Here is a 15,386-nt window from a genome sequence, read left to right as displayed (position 1 = left end):
AACGAGCCCAGTGAAGGAACCTGTGCTTTCTTCTTTTATTTTCATCTTTCTTTCCAGTTCTGTTCATCGTGCATGTGGATAAACCCCGGAGGTCTACCAGAAAGTCGCCTTAAAAATCTCTCCATCTTTTTAGTCAATTAAAAAAAAAAAAAAAAAGATTACACTTTCCCTCTCCTTCAACGAAGAACTCTCTCCAGGAAAAAACGGTGCTGGGTGGTCATTGTCCAGGATCTCAGGGAACCGCAGTTGCTACGCAGGAGCGTTTCCCAACCCCAGAGCCCCAAAAGGTTCCCAGCAAAGGGCGGAAATGGTAGGTAGCTCTCCAACGCTGCAGTAAATCTGCAAAGCGCCGAATCTGCCAAATGTTCCATTTCACGTGCAACCAACCCAAGGTGATCCCTGTCACCACCCGACACTCCCAGTGCACGGGACACTTGCAGTCCCCAAATATGTGCTGTGACAGCCAAGCCAGGGGACAGTTTACCTCTTCACGCGGTGCTGCCATCTATGCCAACAGGCTTCACTTCGGGGCCACGTTGACCTTGAGGCCAAACACAAGCTTTATTGCGAGGGCTCCTGACATATGTGATAAGCAGAGGGCTGTTTTAATATCCCCCCAAGATCCTTTGGATGGCTCCCAGGAAATAATCGTCTCCGGCTCTGCAGAAAGACAGGTCTGGGGGCATATCTGAGACACACCCCAAGCTCAATGCACAGAGAGAATTCTGTTCCCAAGTCGGCTCTTTCCTTATCCCGTAGATTATTGCAAGTGACCTTTTTGGGGGGAGGTGGGTGGGCACTTTAATAAGGGGACGTTCCCACGTTCCGGAGGAGAGTTTCAATTTTGAAAATGCCAATGGAATGTGGTGAGATCCGACCTGGGTGAGCGTCTCCGACTTGGCAGGATCGTTAATATTCATGAAGTCGGATTATAGTCATTTACATATGATGCAATCATTGGTGGGGAGCCATCTTTCTGTGAGTTAATTCTAAGTTTCGATGCATGCGGTCGTCATGTTTTGGTATTTAATTGCCTGTTCCCTGGGCCTCAATGCACTGAAAGAAAAAAAATGAATACGAGAATAATCAGCCTTTTAAATTTCATCTCACATTCATCCTTGAAGTGGGCAGGTTAATTGAAAGTGTGCGCGGTTAACGTATTTCACAATTTGGGTACGTATATTGAAATATGACTTTAAAACACCTTTTGCTAAGGCGAACTCGAACATATCATTTGGAGATTTTTTTCAAACTCTTGGCATTTAGATCCAAGTGCTCAATATGGTGGATATGGACCATTAATGATTTTTTAAAAAGATGTAGTATGATGGTAAAACTAAGGAGTTTACCGAACATGCTTTTATAAAAACTACATAAGCAATAAGTAGATTTTCAATACCAATTATTTGAACATGGGAGAAAAAAAAAAAGGAGAAATACGTGTTTCTGTAGGGTCAATGCCTATTTCTCACAATGGGTAAGGATTCATGCTTGTTCAGTGGGTAGATGAGGCTTAGGTGCAACCGTTAGATAGTGAATTTGATGATCAGAGGCAATTATTTGGAAAAAAAAAATTATACCATCCCTTTCCATCAAGACCAGGAGAGACAATTTCTATATCTCCATCGCCTCATTTAAATACAAATCTGCATTATGTTTTGGGAACTGAGCAGAGATCATGGAGTTGGGTCTTGGGGGGGTGGTTGTTGGTGATATTTGAGAGATGTCCGTGCAAGTTCTAGAAGAAGGCTGATCTCTGCTGATGGCAGATTAGGATAAGTGGCGAGTTTCATTGTTCGGAGTCTGGGACCATGAACTAACTTTGAGCCACAGACTATTTCTTTACCATTCCAGAAAAAAGAAATTGCAAGAGGGATCTAGTCTCCACAGCATTCCTACATCTTATCTAGAGGCATGAGAAGCGTCTCAATGAAGAACCCTAAGTGATTTCTCAGTTTTATGGGGGGAAAAAAAATCATCATCCTAAGGAATCGCTCAGCGAATGCTTTGGTGTTCTTAAAGACGAGATTAGAGCTTCGGACTCCGTATCATGCCTAAGATTTCAAAAGACAAAAATTAAAATAAGAGGGGAGATGCTGCCCGGTGCGGTGACGCACGCCTGTCATCCCAGCGGCTCGGGAGGCTGAGGCTGGAGGATCGTGAGTTCAAAGCCAGCCTCAGCCAAAGCGAGGCCATGAGCAACTCAGGGAGACCCTGTCTCTAAATAAAATGCAAAACAGGGCTGGGGATGTGGCTCTGGGGTCGAGTGCCCCTGAGTTTGGGGACAGAACTTTATCATAAGTTTTAGAGGGGACACGCCACATTCAAGCCACATCAGAAGAATATGCCTATTTTTAAACAATTCAAGCGTCTACAAGGTACACCAAACACTTGGCCCCGAGTTCCTGGTGGAAAATAATAGATAAATAAAATCGCTCTCACATTCTCTGTCTCATAATTTTTCCTGTTGATTTCTATCCGTTATTTTCTGTTTCCGGAATACACCTAGGTTAGGTGCAGACGCTATACACCACTTATGTGTGGGACTTGAGCGTCCAGAGATATTGGATATTTCCTCTAAATGGAACAGGCTGCAGGTCTTTGGCACCACGGTTCTTTGGAAGATTTTAAACTCGGAACCTCGTGACACCCATCAGAGAGTGATGCTCCCGCTCGATTCTTCTTTTCTTGAACGTTATTTTATGATAAAACGAGAGCCTAGAATTGGCAAAGGGAAGAGAGTTCATGAACTCTATATTGCAGGAGTTTTGATGTTGTTGTTGCACAAAATAAATGGACCTTTCTCCTTCCCGAGGGACCGGTCGCAAGCCTCTCACCCTGAGTGAATACCTCAGTGACATCTTTCGGGATTCAGAAGTGCACGAGAAGACCGGGTGCGTCGCCCCCGTCTAAATATTCAGCTCCAGGGCCTCCTAACAGGATGACGTGAGTGGGAAGGACCGTGGAGCCGATTCTTGGAAACAAATGGTTTCCCGTTATAGACGGGCAGGGAGTTCCCACTGTTAATGACAATCGAGGTCTATCGCACCCGGAGGCCATCATTCAAACTTCTCACGGCTTTGGGGAGAAGATTGGGCCATTTGTTGAGTCAAGCAAAACACAGACAGATTAAAATATTCCGTCCATAGATCATCTGAATGCACACCCCAAATGAGGCACACACGGGCCATTTAATCAGAGGGACTGATAGCCTAATTGGAAGTCATGTTCTCACCCCGAAGAGCTAAAGACGTTTGTACCCTTCCTCTCAAGGGTTGCATGCATCCCTGTGAACTCAGGGCGGGCTGGGAAGGGAAGCTTGGCCATCTGACCTGGAAGTGTGGGTGTGCTTTGCTCAAAGTCACCTTGGGGGGGTCTCCTCCCACGGGGAGACGATCGTCACCATGGTCCCCAAAGCATATTGCAGCAGAATTGGAAATAGGGGATCACTGCAAAGCCGTAGCCCCAAAGCAAATGAGAAGACCTCTCTCAGGTTCAACCACAGGCTGGGTCGGACGCCTTCCTCGAACCTCAAACCTATTCTATCCCAAGCACAGACACAGCAAGACTTTGTCCAAGAGGGTCTTCCTCTGGAAGAGCATCTTGGGGATACTACGGGACAAGCCCCAGCCAGGAAAACAACGTGTCATGGTTGGGAGGTGACGTGTCCTTCCAAAGGTCACGTGTGAGACAATGCAAAAAGGTTCCAAGGAGAGATGATTGGGTTGCGAGAGCCTGGTCCTGATCAGTGACTTCATCCCAATTAACTGGGTGGTACCTGAAGTGGTAGGGTGTGGCTGGAGGAGGTGGGCATGGGGCGTGGCGCTGGGTATCTATTTGTATCTGGAGACCTGGACTCTCTCTGTGCTTCCCGATCACCACACCAGCCACCTCCCTCTGCCACACTCTTCCGCCATGTTGTGTGTGTCCCACCTGGAGCCCTGGAGAGTGGAGCCTGCTGTCGATGACCTGAGACTTGGAAACTGGGGACCCTCCAATGAACTCTTCCTCCTCTAGAGTCGCGACGGTTGGGTCGTCGAGTCACAGCAGTGAAAAAGCTGACCGAAACCCAGTGTCCTTTGTACCAACACTGGGTGAACATGGCATTGTAGAACATGTGCATCAAAATCCTCTTTTACAGCCACCTGGGACTCCGCCATCTGATGTTTATCAATGGCATTGAAGGCCTTAGATAACTCCTCATGCAGGGTGCCTCTTAATCCGACCGCTAACACCCCATCATCGATTTCAGGATTGCAAACGATAACGCGGAAACGGTCCGCTTCATAATTCAGTATTAAGTCACTGATAATAGGCCCTGATACATGATGAAATCCACCATATTTTATAAGGATTTATTGCCAAATTGCTTTTCTCTATTTTCAGACGTATCTTCTAATAGGCTTTTTTTTTTTTTTTTTGAGTCTTTGCCAGAACTGGAATGAACTCCGAGTAATGCACACTTGTGTCATTATTCACAAGATGCTACAAATTTGCCGTTTCTAAAGAAAAAAAAAATCAAAGTCTCCTTGAGGCAAATTTGTTGAGCATTTAATCAAATATTTATTCACGATACAGACCCTTAGTGAAACAGAAGTGCAAGTAAATTTTTTTTTTCTACCTAATAAACTGCAAATCCACAGCTCATAGCAAGTGCGCGTCTAGAGACATTTCTATTCTAGTCTGCACTGACTGGCACAGCTTCATGCCATAAAGCAATGAATTAAGGCGCACCCACAGAGAAGAACAATCGCAAAGAAATACAAAGAGCACAGTTTGTAAATGAAATGGTTGCTACGTGCAAAAACTCACCACAATCCACAGGCCAATCATTCAACAAAGACCAAAATGGCCCCATCACAAAATCAATATAAAAATTATACTGTATTTAAAATTAGGAAAATCACTTGGAATGTTTTAAAAATCACTATTTATTATAAGTAGCATGTGCTTGCTATGCTCTGAATGTTTGCCCTGAAGAATTCATGACTTGAAACCCTAATCCCCGAGACTGATATCAGTGGTACTTGCTGATGGTGTGACGAGGTGGCGGGAGTGAACTAACGCATTCACAGGATCCTGGGTTAAAGAACGAATGGGTCGTCCAGCAAGTGGCTTGGAAATTAGGAATCCCCTGAAGGCTCATGTGTGTGACAGTACAAGAAGGTTTAGACATGATAACAATTGGGTTATGAGAATTTTGACCTAATCTGGATTAATCCACTTGGATGGACTCACTGGGTGGTGACTGCAGCAGGTGGGGTGTGGCTGGAGGAGGGGGTCCCTGGGCTGTGCCTTTGGGGTCTCTGTCCTGTCCCTGGTGAGCAGAGCTCTCTCTGCTCCCTGGTGCCCTGTCCTGAGCTGCTCTCCTCCTCCAGGCCCTGCCGCCATCTTGTTTTTAAAGAGCTGACAATGGCTTTCTTGAGATCCTCTTTCCAGAGGTGTTTCCGGCCCCAGGGCTGGTTCGGAGGTCACACACCACCGCTTTCCTTTTCTCTGATAACTCGAGACTGCTGGGGCACATTTCTGACACCTGTTAACATGGACCTTGGAGCAGGAGGACATGTTGTGGCAGGTACATGGGCTTCCAAGAGCCACCATGGGACTGGTTCTTCCAGTGGCACTGTTTAGACTGTACAAATGTTGGTGCAAACTCACGCGGGTGTTGAAGTCGGCCAGGCTTGGGAGAGTAGGTGGGATGGCCCAGGTCAAAGGGGTCACTGGAGATCAGACCACCTTTGGCGGAAACTTAGCCGACTTCCAGTTAGAGGAGCAGAGGACGTCTCATGCGAACGGTGCCCTTCAGGTTCCAAGAACTCTCACCACCAATTTCCCCCTCCACCTCCTCCTTGGCTTCTTCGTCCTCCTCTTCCTCTTCCTCCTCTTTTTAGAATTTTTTTTTTTTTTTTTTTTTAGTACCAGGGATTGAACCCAGGGAAGCTCAACCCCAGGGCCACATCCCCAGCCCTTTTTTTAAAAAAAAATTATTATTTTTTAAGAGACAGGGTCTTGTTCACTATCTTAGGGCCTCCGTAAGTTGCTGAGGCTGGCTTTGAACTCACCACGATCCTCTAGCCTCAGCCTCCTCAGCCACTGGGATTAAAGGTGTGCGCTGCTGTGCCTGGAGATTATCATGTCTCAATTTGTACCTCAGGCGTCAAAGACAATCGAGCACTCCCGTCAGAATGGCCATCATCAAGAATACAAGTGACAATAAATGTTGGCCAGGACGTGGGGACAAGGCTCACTCCTACGTTGCTGGTGGGGCTGCAAATTGGGGCAACCACTCTGGAAAGCAGGATGGAGATTCCTCAGAAAACTGGAAATGGAACCACCACTTGACCCAGCTATCCCACTCCTCGGTTTATACCCAAAGGACTTAAAATCAGCAAACCACAAGTGATGCAGCCACATCCATGTTGACAGAAGCTCAATTCCCCAAAGCCAAGCTATGGAATTAACCGAGGTGCCTTTGAACAGATGAATGGATAAAGAAAATGTCGTATATACATACACAATGGAATATTACTCAGCCTTAAAGAAGAATAAAGTGAAGGCATTGGCAGGTAAATGGATGGAACTGGAGAATATCATTCCCCGAGGTCAAAGGTTGGATGTTTTCCTCTCTGATGTGAGGAATATAACTCACAATAACGGGGAGCTAGGGGAGAATAGAGGTACTTTAGGTTAGGTACAGGGTAGTGCAGGGAGGGGAGGGTTATGCGGCTGGGAAGGATAGTCGAATGAACACAAGTCAAATGCACGTAGTTATTGCCCTGTGTGCACGATGACTACACAACTGGTGTAATTCCATATCATTTACAACCAGAAGAATCACAAGTCATACTCCGTTTATGTGTGAATTGTCAAAATGCATTCTATATTCATGTATAAGTAATTCGAACAGATTTTTTTTTTTTAGATTTAGAAAAGGCAAAAAATTTATGAACTAAAAAGATTCATCACATAAAACAACACAAAGATTTATCACCAAAAACTACACAAAGATTTATCTCCCAGAAAACTACAAAAACATTCATCACCAAAAACTACACAAAGATTTATCACTCTCCCCCCCCCACCCCACCCCCAAAAAAAACCCCTCAAAAAACAACAAAAAAAATCACTTAAGTAGAAAAGAGGTTGAAAGTCATTGTTGTCTAGCAGAATAAGCAAGCTGCCAAGAAAACTAATGATCCTCTAGGACCTATCGCACTGAGTTCAACGATGTTTTTTATCTCTATTGCAAACAGCATGTGGTGGTGGAGGAAGGAAAAAAAAAAACATTTCTCCTGATCGCTCTTAGTTTTCACATTCAGCCAGGGCACCCTGCCGGAGCTCGGAGAACCGGTTCCTTAGAAAATCCCCAAGAACAAGTCGCCATTATCTGTCTCCCTGGAAGAGCTGTCAAAAGAGCGCACGGGATGCGTCATCGTCCGCTGCATCGGGTACAACCCGGGGAATGCAACCTCGTGCTGCAGTCTGTGTACAGTGAGTCGAAATGCATTCTGCGGCCCACGTGCACCTAATTAGAATAATCTAATTAATCGATTAAAAATCATAGAACCTGGAAAAGCAAACAGGAACCGACGATTCCTTTGTGTAAATGTTTAGGTTTCCTCAAATGCATGGTGCTCGCGGGTAGAGCGATTATTTTTCAATAGTTGAGTTGTGTTACTTGAAGAACTTGGTCTAACTTGATGAATCATGACTGTGCATTTTGCTCGAGTATGTTTGGGTGGGGATCTCAAGTGTCCCCCAAAGATTCATGTGCTGGAGGCTTGGTCCCCCAACGCAGGAATGTGCAGAGATGGAGCTTTGGGGAAGCTGTGGGCTCAGGAGGGCTCTGACCTCACCAGTGGATTAATCCATTGATGATGGAAAGGAAGATTGGGATCTGCTTTTGCTCCACTGACTGGGGACCCGTCCTCCATGATGCTGTACCTCACAGAAGCCCTTGGCAATGGCGCCAAACAGTATGGAACGAAACCTCTGAAACGTTGAGCCCAAATGAATCTGTCTTCAAAGGTGATTCTCTCGGGTATTTTGTCATAGGTCAGAAAGCTGACTCACTAGGGGAGAGAGTGATGATCTGATATGTGTGCATAATTAACTCGGGGTAATTAGCATTCTGGTTTCTCAAACTCCTCTCTTTTCTTATCAAGTATCCAATAGGCAGAATGTCGTTGCTTTTCCTGGCTGAGTATTATTCCGTTGGGTGTGGGTACATTCTCCTCATCCGTTCATCCGCTGACGGACAGCCCCTTGGACTCCATCGGGCAAGGGTCCTGCTAAAATGCTAAGGAAACTCAGGTTCATAAAACATGCTTTGGAGTCGTATCCCAGGTGGTAGAGGAGACGGGAAGAACCCAAAGCAAATACAGATAATAATGCAACGGCTCAGCAACTAACAGGTGTGTGCAATAATGCAACTCGTGGGGCGGCATGTCAGTGATCTACTCTGCAAAAGAAAGGATATCAGAAAAAGTAGAACTTCCAATTTGAGGTGCTTTTTTTTTTTTTTGCAGGAAACATTCATTATTTTTAAAAATTTCTGTCTCTCATCTCGGGCTGTGGACATGACAAGACTCTCCGAGCAGGTCGACTCTTGCTTTCAGCTGGTTTGGGAGACGTTGGGGGAATACTCGGGTGTGACTTCACAGCTTGAGGCTGGGAATTGGGGGGTCCCCTGAGCCTTTCTTGACATGTGGCACATCTCGAACTCTGTGCAACGTACACAGGTGATGAGAGGTCTGGGGGTCCACAGGAGCCCAGCCAATGAAGGCAAGTCGACCTCGTGCAAGTCTGGAGGCCAGAGGGACACGGCTGAGCCTGTGGGTTGCAGCGTAAGACACTGACCACGGGCTCCCGGCAGGACAGACTGAGCAGGTGCACCCACACACAAGAGGACCACGTGGGCTTCAATCAAGTCTGCCAAGTCACAGGGACGTTGAGGTCATTTTTCGGGGAGAGGAGGAGAGAACTCACGGTTTAGCCCTACGCCCCGGTACCTGATGGTCCAGCTGGGAAAGAGTGCCCCGGGGCCTCCTGGGGCTATGTGACCCTGTCCTCCCGGTCATGTCTGCGAGCTGGCTCCGGGCGCTGTGCTCCCACGCAGTCTTTTTGATAGAAACGCTGCCGTCCTAAGTATCAGGGGGCAACCCTTGGAGTTGCATTATTAAAAACATATTTTAGCTGGAGAGCTTTGCCAGGATTCAATGTCTTGCTCCCACCGGTCTTGGGAGCCACGTGGGTTGTGTGGAACATGAGGATCACACAAGGTTGGAAACGCAGCCATTTGGGTACATCAGTGCAGGCTGCACACGCACTTCTTAACCAGGGCGTCCTTTAAAAATGCACGCCGTGGATCCGGAAATCATCCCCTGCAGATGCAGGCTTCTCCCTGCATCGAGCTTAGCCTGGGGTAGCTGCAGAGATATTTTTCATTTCCCTAATGGTTTAATTGCTCAGGGAAATCTATGCCTTGCTCTACAGCCTAGTGATACACAAAAGCCCTTTGTTGGCCCAGATACAGGCTGGGGAAAGGGTCCATTTGAACCCCATCCCTTCGAGGAGGGGGGAGAGACACAAAGGCCACATGCAATTTGAAGTTTTAATAATTTTAAATGAACCTGAGACGGATGGAAATGCCCTTATGATATCGTTCATTCATCAAAGCCCAAGTCTTCAGAGGAAGTCGGGGTCGAGTTCAGCAACTCAATTTACGAAACGGCCCAGCAGTGACCAGAGAAGGTTTTTCACCCAGTCAGAAACTTGCCCAACGGAAACTTGGAGATTTCAGAAGAGGGAGCAGGTCACTTGCTCATCCTGGAACACGCTTTTGGGTGCAGGACGCGGTCCCTCTAATCGTATGCAGGCACAAATTTATCAAAGCATAAAGCAACCCGCGGCCCCGATAAAGACCTCGGGCAGCACCATCTACCTGGGCAAATCTCTTCCGGGAGGATGTCTTGAAGGATTGGGTGCGAAAGGCATTTTGACAGGCGGTTTGATTGCAAGGGAATAAAAGGAATCTCGTGTATAAAAGTTCAAGTCTGAAAGTTACAATCAGGCCCCTCTGAAATAAAGGATTGAATAAATAAGTGGGGAGAAGAGCCAGAATTGTAACAATCGATGGGATTTGATGAAAATAACACTGGTGGTGCTGATGCCTGTGATCCCAGAGGCTCCGGAGGCCGAGGCAGGAGGATCCAAAGTTGGAGGCCAGCCTCAGCCACTTAGCAAGGCCCTAAGCAACCTAGAAGACCCTGTCTCAACCTCCACTGTCCCTTTCTGTCTCCTTACGTAGCTCAGGGCCACCAGGACAGAAGGGGTAGCCCTCCCCACTTCTCATTGATTCCAGCACTGCCCTCCGGCCTTCACGATGCCATCAGGAAACCAACTGACCCTTCAGAGAACCGCACATCACTGGAAACACAGCGGTTCTCTTCCGCACTCGCATCTCACTTAGCAAAAGAGTTCAAAGAGAATCACCCCATGAAATAACACCCCTATGGCTTCTGAGCGATTTCGCCTTGATTCTTTCCCATTTTTAATGGAGTAGCTGAGCTGTATGGTAACCATTTGTACCCACGGGGGCCCACGCCATTGCTCACCCCTGCAGAAGAAACCGTCCGTCGGACGGCCATCCTCAAATAGGCCCGCCTCACGGGCTAGTCCGGGTCAAAATGAGGATTGCTGACCGAATTACAGACCGCTTTCTGACTCAGCCCGATATTACAGTCTGATCAAAAGACCAATGAAGCCACACAGTGCCTGATAGAGAGGCAGGGTCCCGTGGGAGTCCATCAAGCAGAGGGCGGGGTGCTGGTCTGTGGCTTCTTCCCCGAGGAGTCCAGCAGCATCTAAAGAGATCCAAGTCGCCCACCTCCCACAGGTGTGGCCTCTTCCTTCTCATTCACAGCTTCTCAGCTTAGTGGGTGAGGCTGGCCTCCAACGTGTAATCCTCTGGCCTCAGCCTCCTGAGCTGCTGGCATTGTAGGCGTGCTCCACCGTGCCCCCCGCTATGCATGCAAATTTACCTGGGAAATTTTCAAAAAACAACCTTGGGGCTTTCCTGCTTGACCACTTACAGACTGGGTAAGTGCTATGATCGGGATCTCGGACATGCCCCAAAGGCCCATACGTTAAGGCTTGGTCCGCCCATGGCACTCTTGGGAGGTAGTGGGACCTTTAAGAGGCGGGGCATATCGGAAGGAAGTTGGATCATGGGGGGTGTGTCATTGAAGAGAATCCTGGGGCTCTGGACCTGCCCCCCCCACTCTCTCTTTTGCTTCTTGGTCGTGAGGCGAGGAGTTCAGCCCCACCACACGCTCTGCCGTGAAGTCCTGCCATACAACTGTAAAACCATGGGTCAAAATTCAATCTTTTCTCCTTGTAAGTCGATGGCCTCAGGTTATGTGTTACAGTAACGGAACGGTGACTAACACACCTTATAAATCATTTAAGTTCTCAGACCTTCTGTTACATGATTAAAATGGGGTTGAGGGATGTGTCAAAATTTAGAGGTGGCACCTGAACACTCTCTCTCTCTCTCTCTCTCTCTCTCTGTCTTTCTCTCTCAACTAATATGAGTTTCTTTTTTCAAATTTCCACAAACACCTGCCTATCTCTCTAACTCCTACAGCCCTGACGGATGGCCTTCTGTTTGCATTTCAGGTTCCATCCATCTGTCTTTGGAGTAACAAACCCTCTACCATTACCATGTCCCCAGCTGGTCACAGCACACCAGTGGGGACACATGCATGCACGTCTACCATGCTTGTTGGATTATTTGCTCCCCGTCTTCGGACATACCCATACCTAAGTTTACAACTGTGCATCTGTCTCTGTTTCCATCTATGTTACTGCTGGTTTCTGAGAGCTTATTATCTCCTCTCCTGCCCCCCCACCCCACTGCCCCATGAACTTTCTGGCCAGCTGCAGAGATGGCAATCCATCCTTCCTTTCAGTTGGCACATACCCTGCCAACTCGTGAAAAAGGAATGGGCCGTGGGTGCCGTGACCTCCTGGGGAGGTGCCTGATTTCTCGGTGACAGTCATCTGCACAGACTTAGAATAGCATCCTAATTTTCACCTCCAGCCAGAAAGGGAAACAGGTGTGAGCGTGCGTGTGTATGTGTGTGTGTGTGTGTGTGTGTGTGTGTGTGTCTTAGCATTTTGTCTTGAGCTCACGGGTAGGTTCTGCATTGCAATAGCTGGAATCCTTGCCCTGCTGCATTGTCTGGCTGTATACAGTTTGGATTTCTCGGATGGGAAAAGCAATCACGATGTTGCAACTCCAAGTTGAGACCTTGGGCCAGGAGCAATACCTTCGCCTGAGACTTTGTTGCCAATGCAGGGTCTTAGGTCCCACATCAGATGGAGCAAACGAGAGATTCTGATTTTTAGCGAGATCTGCATGCGACTTGCATGTCTTCAAGCCTGACGGGGGCTGAACACGGAAATGAAGCAGGACATTACGTTTTGCAAATTTAGGCCAAAGCTTCTCCAATCTGGCAACATATTTAAAATTCCCTCGGAGGATTTAATAAGATCTTGATGTGGCTGATCTAGGAAGGCAATAAAAGTGCTTCCCTCCCCCGAGGCTAATGGGCTTCCAAGACAAACAACCACTGTTTTAATTCATATTTAGAAGTAAAGAAGTCCCCTACCTCAGCGAAATACTAAATACTAAATATAAAAGTGTCTGTATGTGTGCATGTATGTATGTACATATATATATATACACACATATATTTACATTTTAACATACACATATACTTTTTGCAGGGAAACTTCAAAGGTTTGAACCTCAAGTCATTCTTTGTAGACATTTTACTTAAACCAAAACTTCAAAGGAAGAAATATTATGTTCTCACTGCTTTTACAGAGAATATATTAAGAATAACCAGAATAGATTTAGACTGAGCTGGTGCAGTTACTGCTAAAACGTTGGTTATAAAAAACTACATTCATCAGTTTTCCGACACTATATCAAAATGCCCTAGATGAGTAACGTATAGAGAGAAAAGGTTCATGTGGACACACAGTTTTGAACTTTCTAGTCTATGATTGGGTCGACCATTGCTCTGAAGCCTTGGGTGGGGGTTCCATATTGGATTAGCACACATCAGTTTGGCTACTGTAAAACTACATTTATGGAGTGGAGTTCAACACTTTTGCAGTCACCAACCGTATTCTATTCTGACAAGCCACTGTGATGAATTCAAAGTCTAAGAAATCTCTTCACAAGTTTCTGGCCACCATCCTACATCCAAGGGTGCGGATGTCTGCACACATCAGGATGAGCTTGATATTTCTTCCTCCTTACAAGCTCCCAAGTGGATGAGCCTTGCACACCTTCATGGATGCTGGTGCAAGATATGAGACTCCTGGGTTAGACACACTTTCTTTGTAGACATTTTGCTTAAACCGAAACTTCAAAGGGAGAAATATAATGTTCTCCCTGATTTTATAGAGGATATATTAAGAGTTACCAGAATAGATTCAGACTGAGATGGTGCAGCTATGGCTAAAATGTTGGTTAGAAAATTCCATTAGGTGGGAGAGCAAAGTGTGCCAAGATGTTGAGCAGTCGTGTAAAGAGTTTACACTGGCCAGTAACACATGCCTAAGGAGGAAAAGAAATATATCAATCAAAATTATGAAAGACTTGAATTGGAGTCAGTAAGCAATTTCCATGGAATAAGTTATAAATGGAATAACGAAATTTTAAATTATAATCTAAATTAATAAAAATGGGCTGCACAGATGCTGTTTTCCATTCTACTTTCTTTTACTATCATAATGACTGCCAATATTAGTTATAGAAATTAATGAGCTTCCCGTGACATTTCCATGCATGCATAGAATATGCACTTACTGTATGCACTGTCCTTACCACCCCCTCTACCTCCTTATTCCTTCCCCTTACCTGAGAAATAATTTTGTCTCTGTATTAGCCAGTATTTTGAACACAAATTCAGATACAAATAAACATTTTCCCATTACTTTCACTAAATGATCTTTATAATTTTGAAGTTTATTAAGGACTCACTGATACTTAACGTTCATAAATAATGGTCAGATAGAAATAATCGTAATTCATAATATAGTGTTGAAATTGAAAACACAATCAAATCCGGGGCATTGACTACATGATTATCTCTTTCACCCCTGGACCTACTCTCGGACCTGAAATGGAACAACAATCAGCATTAATGTGAATTCAATGGAAATAATCTGTTGGTAGTCACATACAGACCCAAAGCTGTGAAACCATGAGCCAAGGTAAACCTTTCCTTCTCTGCCCGTTTGATTTTCTCAGGCAGTTTGTCACAGCAACAGAAGACGGATGAACCCTGGCTGGTTATAATGGATTGTCAGTCAGGAGGGAATCCCTCTGGGACTAACTTAAGAATGCAGGGCACAGTCCCAGTGGAGGCAGAGGAAAACATGTCAGCTAGAGGTAGGAGCAAGAAAGGAAGAAACAGGGGGACAGCGAAAACCAAGACTCTCTATCATCCTCTGCCATCCTAGGATCTGCCTTGAGCTGTCATCCAACATGAGCCAATAGAATCTCTTGGAATCCTTTTCATTTACATAAGCCCCCTAGAGGGAACCTGATTGGCTCTTTTCTCACCAATGGATGCTTCCCCTGCCCCTCCACTTACACGAGCCAATAGAATCTCTTGGAATCCTTTTCATTTACATAAACCCTCTAGAGGGAACCTGATTGGCTCTTTTCTCACCAATGGATGCTTCCCCTGCCCCTCCACTTACACGAGCCAATAGAATCTCTTGGAATCCTTTTCATTTACATAAACCCTCTAGAGGGAAACTGATTGGCTCTTTTCTCACCAATGGATGCCCCTCCACCTACCCTGTCAGGTGCCTGTCTCCCCCCACCCAATCTTCTGTGTGGCACCAGGACCCATTACACCTGCTGGCTGGGGACCAATGGGTCCACAGGACCTGAGAGTTACAGACACTTCCTCCAGAAGAGGGCACGGTATGAGCTAGAGGAGCTCTTCTCAAACTTGATGTGCACAGGGATCTCCTGGGGGGGTCAAATGCAGATCTGATTCTCCAGGTCTGGGAGATTGCATTTCTAACAACCTCCAAGATGGAGCCTGTGTTTGGGTACAGAGTCGCTCCTTTGAGCTACAAAGGTATAGACCCCTGGTTCTGAAATGTGGCTGCAAATTGGAACCACCTGGGACTCTTCAAAATACTAATGTGAAAATAAGCAAATTGAGAATCACACTGATTGGGGGGCCGTGGGTACTAAGGATGGAACCCAGGGGCGCCTTACTGCGGAGCTACATCACGGGTCCTTTTTGTTTTTTTATTTTGAGACAGGGTCTCCCCAAGTTGCTAAGGGT

This window comes from Marmota flaviventris, chromosome X (genome assembly GCF_047511675.1).
Source record: "Marmota flaviventris isolate mMarFla1 chromosome X, mMarFla1.hap1, whole genome shotgun sequence".
Taxonomy (NCBI): domain Eukaryota; kingdom Metazoa; phylum Chordata; class Mammalia; order Rodentia; family Sciuridae; genus Marmota; species Marmota flaviventris.
The sequence above is the reverse complement of the archived record's forward strand: the minus strand, read 5'-3'. Positions refer to the sequence as shown.